Source organism: Dermacentor variabilis, chromosome 1 (genome assembly GCF_050947875.1).
Source record: "Dermacentor variabilis isolate Ectoservices chromosome 1, ASM5094787v1, whole genome shotgun sequence".
NCBI classification, from domain to species: Eukaryota; Metazoa; Arthropoda; class Arachnida; order Ixodida; family Ixodidae; genus Dermacentor; species Dermacentor variabilis.
In genome coordinates, this window is record NC_134568.1 from 286,441,595 (window position 1) to 286,456,035 (window position 14,441).

At 47.7% G+C, this 14,441-nt stretch overlaps 1 protein-coding gene across 1 annotated transcript in view; it reads right to left on the minus strand.

Moving 5' to 3' along the window:
• Positions 1-14,441, minus strand: part of Pde1c (Phosphodiesterase 1c) — a 658,667-nt gene that overhangs the window by 554,852 nt on the left and 89,374 nt on the right. The window lies entirely within an intron of this gene.

Below are 14,441 nucleotides of genomic sequence, written 5' to 3' on the forward strand. Positions count from 1 at the left end.
TCATGCAATGATTTCTAGAGGCAGCAGTGGTGCTTGTATCTATAGGCTCTGCAAGCAGGGCCTATTTGCCTAAACTCCGTCCTTAGAACTTAAATTTAGCCAAATCCTTCGTCCTTCGAATCGAGAGTAGATGTAAGCATGAAATGGGCAACCGGCAAAGCAGATTGGTTGGAGATGATACTAGCCACAATCTTAAAATGGATGTAGTACACGTTCGCAATGACACACCCCACCACACTGCACCTCGCCATGCTGTGCACTGGTTGCTCTGTACGCTGCCTAGCTAGAAGAAGAAAACCGGCTGAAGGCGGACCGAAAGGCCGCGAAGGACGCCAGGCAGACAGAGCGCACTGTCCAGCTAGAAGAAGAAAAACGCCTGAAGGAGTATGATAAACTTGAAAAAAAGGGCTACCAGCGAAACACAAACGTTCAAGTTTATCATGCACTAACTGGCCCGAGAGCTTGTGCTAATGCGCCTGAAAGAGGCGCCACGCAGAGTGGCGCCATCTCTCGAGGCGACGCAAAACCCGCGCCGCGGAACTGACGTACCGCTGGCGTTCCAAGGAGCACAGGCAATCCTGTCTCGGCGCTAAAAGATGACAATGAAGTGTTTGGTGCCCTATATCTGCCTTCTGAACGTCGCTATTTGAAATGACAAATAAAGCTCTAGCGTACTAGAAGTTACAGCTTGAGTGGTATTGTGAACAAACATTAGGAAGAACGCGGAAGAAATATTTTTTATAACTTGTTTGCACAGTACCTAGCCTATGTAATGCGGTCCTGTACAAAGGGTTGGGGGCGAGAGACCGCATTTTCTTAAGTTTTGACTGGTTGCTCGGAGGATCTCGTTTTGTTCTCGCAACTTGCCCGGATATTCTCGTTTGAGACTCCGTATAACGGCTCTGGCTTTTGGCTCAAGGTTACTGGAAGGTCGCCGACAACGGGAGCTAAAAGCATTTCACGCTTAACAAAGCAGAAAGAGCGTCTGCCGCAACAAGCAGGAAGATCGGACAAATCCGTGTACTAACCAATCATTCCCATGGTGACTGAACGATCGCAGCGCCAGAGTTCCCTCTAGCAATAATTGTAGGAAACTCTATGATTTATTCAACCTACAGCATGAGGAATCTCGAGCGATCGACGTCATTTCCGTGCCTGGTACCAGCCAACATGAAGTTGGCTAACCAGATTTGCTTTCCAGCTAACGTCGCTGCCTGCATGCTCATTTCGTTGGCCGGAACTTAAAATTCCCCTACAAAAAAAAAACTTGTACAGCAAACTCGCCGCTGAATTTTCCAACGCGTGCAAACTGACGTTCTCAGAACGAAATAAACTACTGGGAAATGAAAAACAAAACCCGGAAACGCGGAAGCTGCGAGCGAACGTGAACCAAAGGTTGGAGCACATGCGAGCATCTCGGAAGGCGTGCCGGCGAGAAAACATTGTCTGCCCCGAAGCACTTGCAATCAAGCCCCCGCCCGAGCTCAGACGTTGATCTCGTTGGCGCAGAACTGTTTAATCTAGGCGCTCGGCCAAAGGGTCCTCAAGGGCGCGAACAGTGAACTTCTGCCGGCGCACAATGGCGTTCAGCGCGTCACCGTCGACCTCGAATGGCTGCCACCACTCTGTGCCAAAGTGGACGCAGTAGCCGAGGAACAAACGCGCACTCTGAACCGCTGCTATAATGAGGACTGCTTTCTTCGCACACCTGCACGTAAGCCGAGTTATGGGTTGCGGCGGGTCAGAGCAGAGCGGCGCATCACTCGGTTGCTGCTCCGTTTGTCTCTCTCCCAAGTCTCGCATCAAAAGAGCGCCGAAGGATTTTTTTTTTCATTATGGCTGAGCCGTACTCTCACCTGGGAAGCAGAATGTAGTGCCCTTTTTTTCCATCGAACCTATTTCACTCTTTCTTCGAGTTAGACAACAGAGCACAGAGGCAAGGCATTGTAAGTACCTTGGCTTTGTTCCATTGCGATTAAAAATCAAGATAACATTGTCGGTTCCAGAATAATCATAATAAAATGAAAAGATTACTATCTGGCAAGAAATTGCCATAATGCGTCTCCAGCTGCATTAACGCTGCTCGAGAGGGGAGTTAGTACAGTACGTCGCAACTGCCAGACAGAGAATAACCCGTAAAGGCGCAAGGCAGACACTCCTGGAAACGCCCAGTTCACTTCATCAGCCGAGTCATTTACGATAAATAACCACCGCGAGCGGTTAACGTTGCAGAGCGTTCCATAACCTCAGATGTTCGTGTAACTTACTAAAACCTGCGAGCCTACAGTGGATGCTTAATGAAAGAAAAAATAAATTTGCTGATCCCACGCACTGTGGGAATCGATGTAGACGAATCTGCCAGACGTCTGGCAGGCGCCGGTCCTGTCGTTTGTGTTCTTTTTGAGTCCTGGTCTTCTGCGCCTTTTCTTTACTAATTTAAGCATTAACTAACTAGCCCAAGCAAGAGTTTTACTTAGACGAATCTTCTTGTGATGTTTGCGTTGATGGAAAATAATTCGCATCCCGGCCTCGGCGGTCGCATAGCGATGGGGGCGAAATGCGAAAACAGTCGTGTACTTAGATCTGGGTGCACGTTAAGGAGCCGCAGGTGATCCAAATTTCCCGAGTCCCCCACTACGGCGTGCCTCATAATCAGGTCGTGGTTTCGGCACGTTAAAACCCATAATTTAATTTTAATTTATATAATGTGCGGAGACGTGCACAGCGAATGTTTGAGATTATTAGCGTTTAGGGCAATGCTACAGGTGTTAGTTGACGTTAAACGTTACCTTCGTCAGTCATGTACCTAAGGGAGAACTCAACTCCCTCTCACAAATGAAACTTTTCGCCCATTTTCTGAAGCCAAAGAGGAATACACATACAAGCAATGATCCACCCATTTATCTCCCGCAACAGATACGCACCTGCTCCCCTCCGTGCAAGAAGGAAACTAATTTCGAGAACATACTGTCATAAGCATGCGCAAAATTACCGCTAATGTTGACGCTTCGACTTCGGCAAGAGAGCCCAGTGTCAGTTTCGAGGTTCCTTTTCTTCCTCAATGCAAGTGAGGGAATTTCGTTTTCGATCCACGCAGGGCGACCGAGCTTGGAGTGCACTGCGAAGTACCACGTAGGTGCGCGGTCGGCCCGAAAAATAATATCGGGCCAATTATTCTTCTGGTTATGTAGAGGAGCACTACAGGTGAGCCTCGTAAACTTCTCATATCGACGATCTGTGAACCTCTCTCGGGCACCGATTTGCAAAGCACCGGACAACAACGCTATACAGAACTTGCAATTTGTCCTATACCAAGGCACGTCGCCAATGCTAAGCTTAAGTCTGCGCAGACCGCCTTTGAATGTTACGTCGAAGATATGAGAACAATACGTGCTTTGTATGCAAAAAGGGAAGTGAAAGATCTGGAAGGCAAAATGGCACGGCATGCAAGGAGAAGAGTTCCCACGCTACGTGAAGGGCGCTCCAGTTTAATATGTCACAGTGACCTGCTCCTGAGAGATAACACACTTCTCAAATTATTTACAATGGTCGACACGGAAGAAAGTAGAGACATATTTGCGGAGCATGACGGTTGAAGAGCGACTTAATGGGTTGGATCTCATGTTCCTTCGCCGGGTGCAAGCAAGCGTCGACGAAATTATCTCCGCATTTATGGAGAGGTTCCGACGTATGAAAATCGCGGTGTGAAACAAATATTAGAACCTGGGAGAAAACAACTTCTTTTAAAAGAAAAGGGAACTTTATTGCAGTACTGTAATTGCGGTAATAACGTTAATAGTGCGTACGTAGGAGACGGCTTGGCATAGTGGAATCATTATGCCGTTTTCTCATCTTATGCTCCCTAAATCTGCAAGCGTATACGTCGTCGCATCGCTGAATAAAATGCTATCTATAGTTCAGATTGCACCCTCATCTATGGCTATAATTGCGTCCTGTTGCATGCGTTTTTCGCCAATCTGCTGGACATCTTGCGTTTGTCTGGTGCGTTAAAAACGAAGCTATTAACAGAAAGACGGACCACAGCTGCATATAATTATTTAATCCATGTTTGATGTTTTTTCACAGATTTACTTGGCTATACGTATATAATCAGCTAGATGCCAGTCCGCCCCCCCCCCATGTCACAATATATATAAATAAAAATAACATCACCACGATGTTATCTTTCTGCATAATATAAGAAACACATCGAACATGCAACAAGAAGCAAATGTGAAGCGTTCGTTAATTAGCATATTGAACTTAGCGTTCCACTATGAGGCGCACGGAAGATTATGCCACCCCGAACACATAGCATGGATTACTCGGGCGTTAGATGAATGCGAATGAAATTAACTTTCAATCAGAGGGCTCTTGTACTGTGGGTGGGGGAATTCTAGTGCTCTTTCTATAATTAATTAAATGTATGAATAACTAATTAATTCATTATGTAAATATAGTACACAGAACACACTGCGGGACGTGCTTGCTGGAGGCGTTGGTGAGAGCCATTGTTCATAGCCTGCGAGAAGGTTAGCACTGTCATTGCCTCACACAGAGCAACGGACCGTGGCAGAAGTGGTAAACTTCATTAAATTATGGGACTTTACGTGCCAAGCCCCCAATCTAATTATGAGGCACGAGGCAGAAGGGGACTCCGTTTTAATTTTGACCACCGGGGATTGTTTAACTTGCCCTTAAATCTGAGTACACGAGCATTTCTCGTTTTTTTTTTTTTTCATTTCGCACCCGTCGAAATGCGGCTCCTGCAGTGGGAATCGAACCCGCGACCTCGAGCCACGCCATCGCCACAAAGCGACCGCAGCGTGTGCAGAAAGTTGATTTGATGGGCGGCCGCTTCCGCAGTGTTGCCTAGAAGCTGTGGTGCTTTAATGCGGCCTTGCGTCCGCACGCCCTACGTACGTTGTCCGCCCGACAACTTTGCACGGTATTGATTTTTCAGAAACAGTAGGCGCGTACCGTGGCGTAACTTGAATTTATCTAGTTTGTCCGCGCATGCTGCTGCGTAACGTTTCCCCGACTTCTTGCGCCGCCTTTTCCCCCTCGCGCCCTTCACCCATGCATGCGAGTTGCCAGCGAAGAGTGGAAACGCTGTAATTCACTCGTTTCGTAACAGCGTTGGTTCTGCCCATTCTCTGCCTCCTCTCCTCCCCTCTTCTCTGCCATTCCCCCTCTGGACCGTTTCGTGTTAGCACTAAAGTAAGCGCTGCAGTTTTTGCAGTGTTTTTCGGTGGATCACGGATCGCTACAGAAGTCAAGAGGGTATGCATTGTAGCGACGCCTAGAGAGCTCCAGAGGACATTGTGGCGATGCAACGTAGAGGTCCAAGAAAGTTTCTTGTGTGACTGTTCATCTTTGCCGTGCTCGTGCCCATGTAGATACACGCTCTCGACCACCTCCCGAACCGGCGTATACAAGACAGCAGCAGCAGCAGCAGTAGCAGCAGCCGTGGAAAAGCCGACGGAAGACACAAAGAAAACTTTGCTTTAAAAGAAATAAAATTGTAAAACCCACAAGTGTACAAACGCGTGCACCTGTATGGTTTTCAGTTTCACGGCACTATAAATTAACAAGAACAGGCAAAAGTGAAGTAGCTGTATACATCTCACTTTAGGCGTCGCACACTTTTTTCTCAGGCAGCAGCGGCTCCTCTTGCTCCCCGGCCGAAATGAAGCTGGCGAAATGAAAGTGAGCTGGCTTTAAACAACGCGCGCACAACTCCGTTTCTCGCTGTTCCCCCTCAAAAAAAACAGGAGGGAGCAAAGGGGGGTTGCCGCTACTTTATGTGCGACCGGCGCTAAGTGGACGCCGTCGGACTTCTCAGGGCGCGACCAGTATAGGCGCCCGCGGGAGCCTCGCAGAAGCGCTAATCTGCCGCGGCTTTCTCGGACGGCTCGTCGTGAGCGGCCAGCGCAATAAAATCTCGCCAGACGCCCGCGCGCATTAGCCGCGTGGCTGCAGCCGATACGCCCTTCATTGGCGCGTGCTAGTATATAGCCCAGGGAGGCCGCGGCGATGAACTGGTGCCGGACAAGGCGTGTAACGCCGTCGCGCCGCTCTGCGCACTCTTTATACGGCCACCATAAAACAATCGGACAGGCTGGCTCTCTCTCTCTCTCTCTCTCTCTCTCTCTCTCTCTCTCTCGAGAGAGAGAGAGAGAGAGAGAGAGAGAGAGAGAGGAACCGCTATAGCGCGCGCCTTAACCGCGGCCCAAGGCCTACAGTCGGTGGATTGTGTATGAAAGTGTGCGTGCGTGCGTGCGTGTGTGTGTGTGTGTGTGTGTGTGTGTGTGTGTGTGTGTGTGTGTGTGTGTGTGTGTGTGTGTGTGTGTGTGTGTGTGTGTGTGTGTGTGTGTGTGTGTGTGTGTGTGTGTGTGTGTGCGTGCGTGTGTGCGTGCGTGCGTGCGTGTGTGTGTGTGTGTGTGTGTGTGCGTGCGTGCGTGTGTGTGTGTGTGTAAGCAGTCCCGGGGAGAGGCGGTGTGTTTACAATGACTGGACGAACGTTTCCGTCCCCTTGGAATCAAGGGAGGACCGAGTGTTTATAAACCGCTGTTGTGCGGATGCTCGACACACTCTCTCTCAAGCACTCATGTTAGACTGACACTCTCTCAAGCAGTCGTGTTAGACTGATGTACTTTCTCAAGCAGCATGTTAGACTGATGCGCTTTCTCTCGCAGTCATGCTAGACTGATGTAGATACTGTAAATAAACCCCTATTCCTCGTTCTCGATGAGAAGCAGTCCTTCCCTTCATCAACGTCCTCAGGCATGGACGACCTCAGGCAAGTTGGACGACGGCATGGGCCAGCTACCTTCTAATTCATGCCGGACTCCAATCTCGACAACGGGTTACGAGCGATGGGATTGAGCCCCCTATCCTAACAATGCATAAGACATTACCACAAAAAATTTAATAGCAAGTAAAGAGTGTCTCCCGAATGGGAAGTGGTAAAAAAAAATCTACCTTACGTACATATGCAGGATCGACCGCCAGTACACCAAGTAGCGAGTTAATCGACTTTTCAAGTATATTATACTTCAACGACGACGCTCTGTGCGGAGCGAGAACATTTGACCTGATTTTGGAGCAGCAATATGCAGAATTTGTGTCCAATATGTGTCCTAATGCCAGCTATTGAATAAATGACACTTTTTAAGCATTTAACAATAGAAAAGTTGGTGGTGGGTAATTTTCACGTAGAGCCTGCATTTACACACGACACATGTGTCATTCAGCCATGAGTCACGTTGCCTCTGCCTGGTCCTGTCTGTAAATTTATTCTGAACGCAACAGTAATCATAAGCCACCTAGGTCATATTAAACTGTTGTGCGCAACTTTATCGATGGGGATTGCCGTGATCATTATTATTGCAACGGCAGCGGCAATGATAAGCAACAAGACTAAAAGTAAAGGAGAAGAATGGTTGTAACATATGTTGTCTTTTGTTCGCATTTTTTTACACGAGTGCTTGAAACAATATTTTGTCTGTAGTCTCACCCCGAGTTTCCTTTTACCTAAGCAGCTTGACGCCATACGCTTGTGAAACGCCCTTTCTTTCTCGAAAGTTAAAGACAGCGAGGTGTCAGAAGAGAAAACAAAACTATAGCTAATCGCTAGTAAAACTGGCTGAAGTCAAAAACTCACGTCGCCTGCCTGGTGGCCCGACGAGAAATAAAGATTTCCCACAAGAAAGAAAGGTACGAGCAAGTTCTTTTACGTCCTTTATTGTATACGTACTATATTTATCGCTAGCGGCAAAATTTATGAGACAAAGGCGCGGTAGACCAAATCTCTAAGCGCCGCGGCCGCGGCGAGAGCTTGCGGTCGCGGCGGAAACCGCTACATCCCAGGCGCAAACAGATCCTCGAGCTGCAAAGGGCCTAGGCCGAAGCGCAAACACCGTCAGTCACGGACAAGGCGGGCGAGCAGAGAGCGTGCGCTGGCGCGCAGAATGGGTCGCTGCGGCGCCAACTCGGTCTCGTCGCCGTGCTGTTAAGCTGCTCCGCTTGCCAGAGCAAATCGAAGGCGACGTCACGTACTCTTGATGTGCCGCCGCTGCTTTCAGGCGAGGCGCCCTTCTTCAGCCATCTTTACGAAGGGAAGCAACAAGCGCTCTAAACTCTAAATAAACACTGCAGATCACGGAAACGTTGCGAAGAGGAAACTAAACACGAAAAGAAGCCGTGCGACGGCCCTCGCACACGCGCGTGGCTGGAAAAATGACGAAGGAGAGAAAGGAAGGGCAAAACCGAAGAGAGTCACGGCCCAAAGCGAATCAGAAGGCGACGTTCCGCCGTAACGCCGGAAGGCCCGCTCTCGGCACGGTACGTTAAGCTGTTTCGCGCTGCCGGCCGCGCTCTTCCGGGCGAAACAAACGGAACGTGGCGCTCGTAACAGGATTTCGTTCCCACGAGGTCCCGCAGCACTCCAGTTGGTAACGCGCACACTGCATGAAGAGACAACCCACACACACTCACGCCCACAAACACGTACGCACGCACGCGCGCCATTCGCCAGGTTTCTTGACATTCAGACATGTCGGGGCCCTTGATAGGAACCTTCATCAGCACTTGCACAAGGAAAGGGGCCGCATACCCAAGACAGCGAGTCATTTTTGAAGTTAGCATCCCCTTACTACAATTTATTCACCTTCATATCCGGAGTGGATAGGGCGGCCGGTCCATCTCACCAAATCTAAGCCTAGACTCGTCACTATACTTGGCTTCATGGCGTGGAAGCAGACAAGCAACAGGAGAAAGAAGTGATGGAGAACAATAGCCATCCCCCTCTCCCTCGGGCAGACAGGCTCAATCAGCTATTCTAAGAACGACTGCATCTTCTCGGCGGGCGATGGCAGCCGTCATTGATTGGCCTACTTCCTGCTTGGAAGAATTCCTTTCCGTGGTAGCTAATTGCTAAATGGACGATAGGTAAAAAGAGACGCTCGTCTTGTCTGCCCTTCTTTCTGAATGCGTCTGTTCACACATATAATACAGTTAGCAATTATCCTTGCTTGTTGCATCACGTTGTCAGCTAACGATAGCGTATTCATGATTTCCGCGGATAAGAGCAAAGACGGAGAGGGAGGTTTCGAGAATATTTAGAGGGATAGTTCCTCCAGGAAGTTTGGGGAGGGTGGAGATGTTGTATATAGGCCACTGCACATAGACTGCGATGTTTCAGTTGCAAGCGTTGGAACGCTATACCCACGAGAGTGAAAAGGCAGTTGTCAACAGACTGTAAATCGCATAAGCGTGCTGTTTAATTGCTGGAAGCACATTTATCAGAGGAAGCGCTGGTTTTACTTGGATTTCGCGAGCACGCCCCGTTCCCTTTCAAACGCGAGGTGTAGCGCAGTTTTGAGTTGTCTTAAGAGCAAGGTATCCAGATAAACATCGTGGCTTTTCGTCCTAAGTCTGCTAATGGGCACCACAAATTGTTTGAACCAGAAGCTAAACATTTGTGACCATACGGCTTTCTCGCTATATGAGTGAACGTCTAGCTACTGTGACTAGGGTAGCACATGATTCGTATCTTCAGGTAGCGTACCTTAGGATACCAAATCAGAGAAAAAGAAATATAGCCAGCACCACGTAGCCATTCCCCTATAAGTAGAGCTTGAAAAGTATGCTATTGACGAGCTGTTTTTTTCTTAAGATGACTGCGTGGAAGTTCGCCCTGCCTCCGTCCTTATGAATAATTTCTGCAGAACTTTTTCTTCGTGGGTGTGTTTTGAAATTGCTCACCCGTGGGGCACGTGCGACAATTAATCGTGAGGCATGCTAATGAGTCCCAGGATCAGCTGCGCCTGACGAAGTAACAATGCCATCAGCGAAGTGACAAAAGCACCTGGCAATATCGAGCGGCTGCAAAGAAGAGGTGCGGATTGCGAACATATATAACATGATTCACTATCAAAGCTAACGCCCAATCTCGGGAACTCCCGAGGAGAGACTCGGACGGGCTCGGCCCGATACAACCTTGATTAATTATTGCGCTCTGCATTGTGATGGCTATTTTCTATTCTTAAGTGAGGTGGCATGGGGGTGCACCGTTTGCTCGAGTGAAGCAGGATAAGCTATTGCTTCGACAAACACGTTACGCATTTTCTTTCTTGCTTTTTCTTCTTTCCTCGCCTTTAAAAGAATGGCGGTTCTTTTCTTCTCCTGAAGCCGGACGAGAAAGAAAGAAATGGAAAGCATACACGATCGAGCCATCGAGTCCCCCTACAGCGTACACTTTAGTGCTTCGAGGCAAGAGAAGCTTCCCGTCACTACGGAGCCAATCGCATGCAGTCAACGGCCGGTAAACGCTTTCACGTTTTCCACACGCGCCGCCCAACGCGACAGAGGTGGACAGGGAGGTTATATATATCGTGCAATCGGTTGACCCATTTAATCTTAGCGAAGTAAACTCAATAAGAACTGGCTGCAGGAAGCACGCCATCCCTAGTGTTAAGCCCATCCGTCAGCTAATGCGAGCATCGGAAAAAACAACAAGAATGTGAAATGAATTTTGTATAACGTACCAATTGAGCGCGCTTTTCTTTAGGCTGTGGCTCCGTTGACACTTCCATCATGGTCTCCGCTTGGTTCAAAACTAAGAAGTTTTGGTGGAGACAGGGAGGCAATAGATAGATAGATAGATAGATAGATAGATAGATAGATAGATAGATAGATAGATAGATAGATAGATAGATAGATAGATAGATAGATAGATAGATAGATAGATAGATAGATAGAAATGGATGCCACTCCTTGCCGGGATGGCATATATATATGTCATCCACGGTAAGCAGGGCGCGGTGGTCGCTGGGAAACACGCGGAACAAAGAAAGAAGAAAGCACGCGCAGACACTTAACTCGGGAAGGACGCGCGCGTTTAAATAGAGAAAGATGTTATCGCCACGCATTTGACGACCTCGCGCGGCGAGTCTTAAAGCCACCGCAATTCTGCGGGATGAGCGATTGTCGGGCGCTGACAGCAGGGAGAGGCATGCACGCTATACGCCTTGCCGAGACGAGGAGACGTCAAACTTCGCGCGCGCCATCCTGAAATAATGATAGTAAAAAGACAGCACTTATATATATAGAGTGAGAGCACTAGTGGGCCAGTTTCTAGCTTTTGCCGGTCAAATTGCGCCGTGGGAAATAGAAAAAAAAAAAGGAACAAAGCGTCGGAAGCCGTTTTGGGATTTTGGAGGAGCTGCAGGAGAACTATTTCCGCCAATTTATCATGACTCGGCTTAATTAAGAGTGCAGTGCGTGCGGCAGTTGCGAATGTTATGAAACGTCTTCACTTATGCAGAAATCTTTTTGAGTTCGGCTTGTCGTCGATCAAGTTTGTATTAAGTCAATACGGCGGAGCCCTGAAAGAAAGAAAGCAAGAAAGAAAGAAAGAAAGAAAGAAAGAAAGAAAGCTATGTGGACAGTGAGTTGCTTAAAACGACAACCTAGCCGCTTTTATGGCTGTGCTGGTGTTACTTGCCTAGACCGTCAATGTTGACTACACTCTTAAAACAGTTGCACCCTGGGGTGTATACTCGTATTTGTCCCGCAACGATGATCGTCATCTGCCCTGCTTGCGTTTCCTTTCTTGAAAACTCGGCGCTCGCTACTTTCCTGTCGAGAATGGTGTGTCACGCTGATAACGCGCAAGCCCTTCGTGACTGCGAAGTACCGAGCTTGCAGCGTTAAAGAAAGGAAACGCGGGCAAGACAGGTGACGATTATTGTTGTGGGAAAGGGTGTAATCTTTTTTAAGAGTGTCAATAAACTTATTTTGATCTTGTTATCCATTAATTTAAAGACAAATTACCTTTTGCCTCGAATTTGTTTTTCTATAAGATTTACCTCGTCATCTAAAACACTGTTTACAACTGCGTTCCAAATGTTTTTGTTTGTTTGTGTTTGTTTGTTTGTTTGTTTTTTGTTTGTTTGTTTGTTTGTTTGTTTGTTTGTTTGTTTGTTCCTCTTTTTTAATTTCATAATCGATGCTATGGGGAATTGACGACGACCGCGCATGAGTTCTCGTGCAGAGCGGTTGCATGTGCAGGGAATCGAAAAATGTGTACAATCGACCCCAAAAAGGGGGAAAATATATATATATTCTCCCGACGTCGTGATTTAAACTGAAATTTCGGTGCATATGATGGCCGACACGAATTTTTTTTTCCCCAGTTTCCTTGCTCCGAAAACTTTTGCGGTGGCGGGTCCATTTCCGTCCCTTCGCAACGGGTTTCTTTTACGTCAGGCTCATGATTTGAATTCTCCCGATCGCTATGCCGCTACTTTCTTCATGATGGAGCATGTTTTGCGTGCAGCGTACATTGCGCTCCGAATCAAGGATTGCGCGGCGCAGACACGATACTGTTGAACCACGATTCGTCTGGCAAATGGGCGCGCTGAAGTTTTTAGAGCGACAGCTCTACTACTCCAGGTACAAACCCAGAAAACGCCTGGTTCCGTAAATATGACCTTCAAGCTCAGCCAAGGTCAAACTAGGACATACACTCTAAGAACAGTTTACACCCCTTGGCTTGCCCCTTCTGCCACACAAAAATAATCGTCATCTGCCTTGATGCGTTTCCTTTATTTATCGCTGCGAGCCCAGAACTTTCCAGTAACGAATGGCACGCGCGTTATCAGCATAGAACAGTTTACACCCTTTGGAGCGCCCCTTCTGATAACGCGCGTGCCGTTCGTCACTGGAAAGTTCCGGGCTTGCAGCGATAAAGAAAGGAAACGCATCAAGGCAGATGACGATTATTTTTGTGTGGCAGAAGGGGCAAGCCAAAGGGTGTAAACTGTTCTTAGAGTGTAATATGCCCCTAACGGCGGCTGCGTACGCCGCGTGGACGCCCATATCTTTAAAGTGATCTGCGACGTTTACAATGTGCACCGAGTGCTGGTAGCTTCGTATGCGCTGTGCTTTCGACGTTTACGCTTTCTAAAAAATTTGCGCCCCTTTGGGGTTTATCTTCTCCCACAACGATAATCGTCATCTGTCTTGACCTCATTTCCTTTTTTTAACGCTGCGAGCCCGGTACTTCCCAGTAACGAACGGCATGCGCCTTATCAGCATGACATAGCATTCTCGAAAGGAAAGCAGCGAGCGCAGCGTTTTTAAGAAAGAGAGCGCAAGCGAGGCAGATGACGATTATCGTTGTGGGACAAATATACACCCTAAAGGATGCAACTGTTTTACACTCTAAAAACAGTTGGACCCTTTGGGGTGTATATTTGCCACGGAACAATAATCGTCAACTGTAGTGTCCGCATTTCCTTTCTTTAACGCGGCGAGCCCGCTACTCTCCAGTAACGAATGGCATGCGCGTTATCAGCATGACATAGCATTCCCGACAGGAAAGTAACGAGCGCACAGTTTTCAAGAGAGGAAACGCAAGCAAGACAGAAGACGATTACTGTTCCGTGGCAAATATACACCCCAAAAGGTGCAACCGTTTTTGGAGTGTAAGAGTGCACCCTTAAAATGTTTACACCCTTTGGGGCTTGTTATCTGGGGCTTATCTTGTTCCACAGCAATAATCGTCATCTGCCTTGCTTGCGTTTCCTTTCTTGAAAACTCGGCGCCAGATTGAGGGCAGTAGTTCAGACGCAGTCTCAACTACGTGCCGGGACCCTTTTTCTGAAGTTATCGCTTATGCTACACTTTACAGACAAACCCGCCTCTGATGCCATCCGTCATGGAAGCGCGTACATTTAATTTGTTTTCATTCTTTACGGATTGATTCCTGTTTGATATAGTTATCATTATGGCCGGGCTGTGGTTCTTTCTTTATTCTTATTTCACACTTCTTTTCCTGTGCGGCTATTACTCGGCAAAAAGTACTAATAGAATTTATCCTTGTTCAGTGAGAAGGCTTCATTATGATTGCTAAATTATGTAGACTGTCACTGCGTGAACCGCAAATACTTCACGTTTTTTGATTATGCAACTTCACTGATTCCAAGTCCACGTGTCCTCTGCCATCTCCTTATAACTACGGAGGTCTTGGGAAGAAAAAAACACCTATAATCGTTACTCGCATAGAGCGCTCATACATTTGACATGCCATACAATGCAAGTTTGCTGACTATTTGACAAGTTACACCTTCTTTTTTTTCTTTTTTTTTCCTTTTCACTTCTGGAACTTTACGTGCCAAAACCACGATTTGATTATGAGGCACGTCGTAGCAGTAACCACCAGGGGATCTTTAACGCCCAAATGCACCGGACAAAGGCGGGAAACGACACCTCAATTTTGGTCATATACGAAGAAAGCTCCAAACATTGTGCAAATGTTTGACGCCTTCTAACGGGCTTGCTTCGTGTTGTCAGTGCTTAAGGTACGTGTTTCCCCAGCTTCTGTGCCATCAACTTGCGACTTCACATCTTACGCAGATGGATACCCGGGTGTT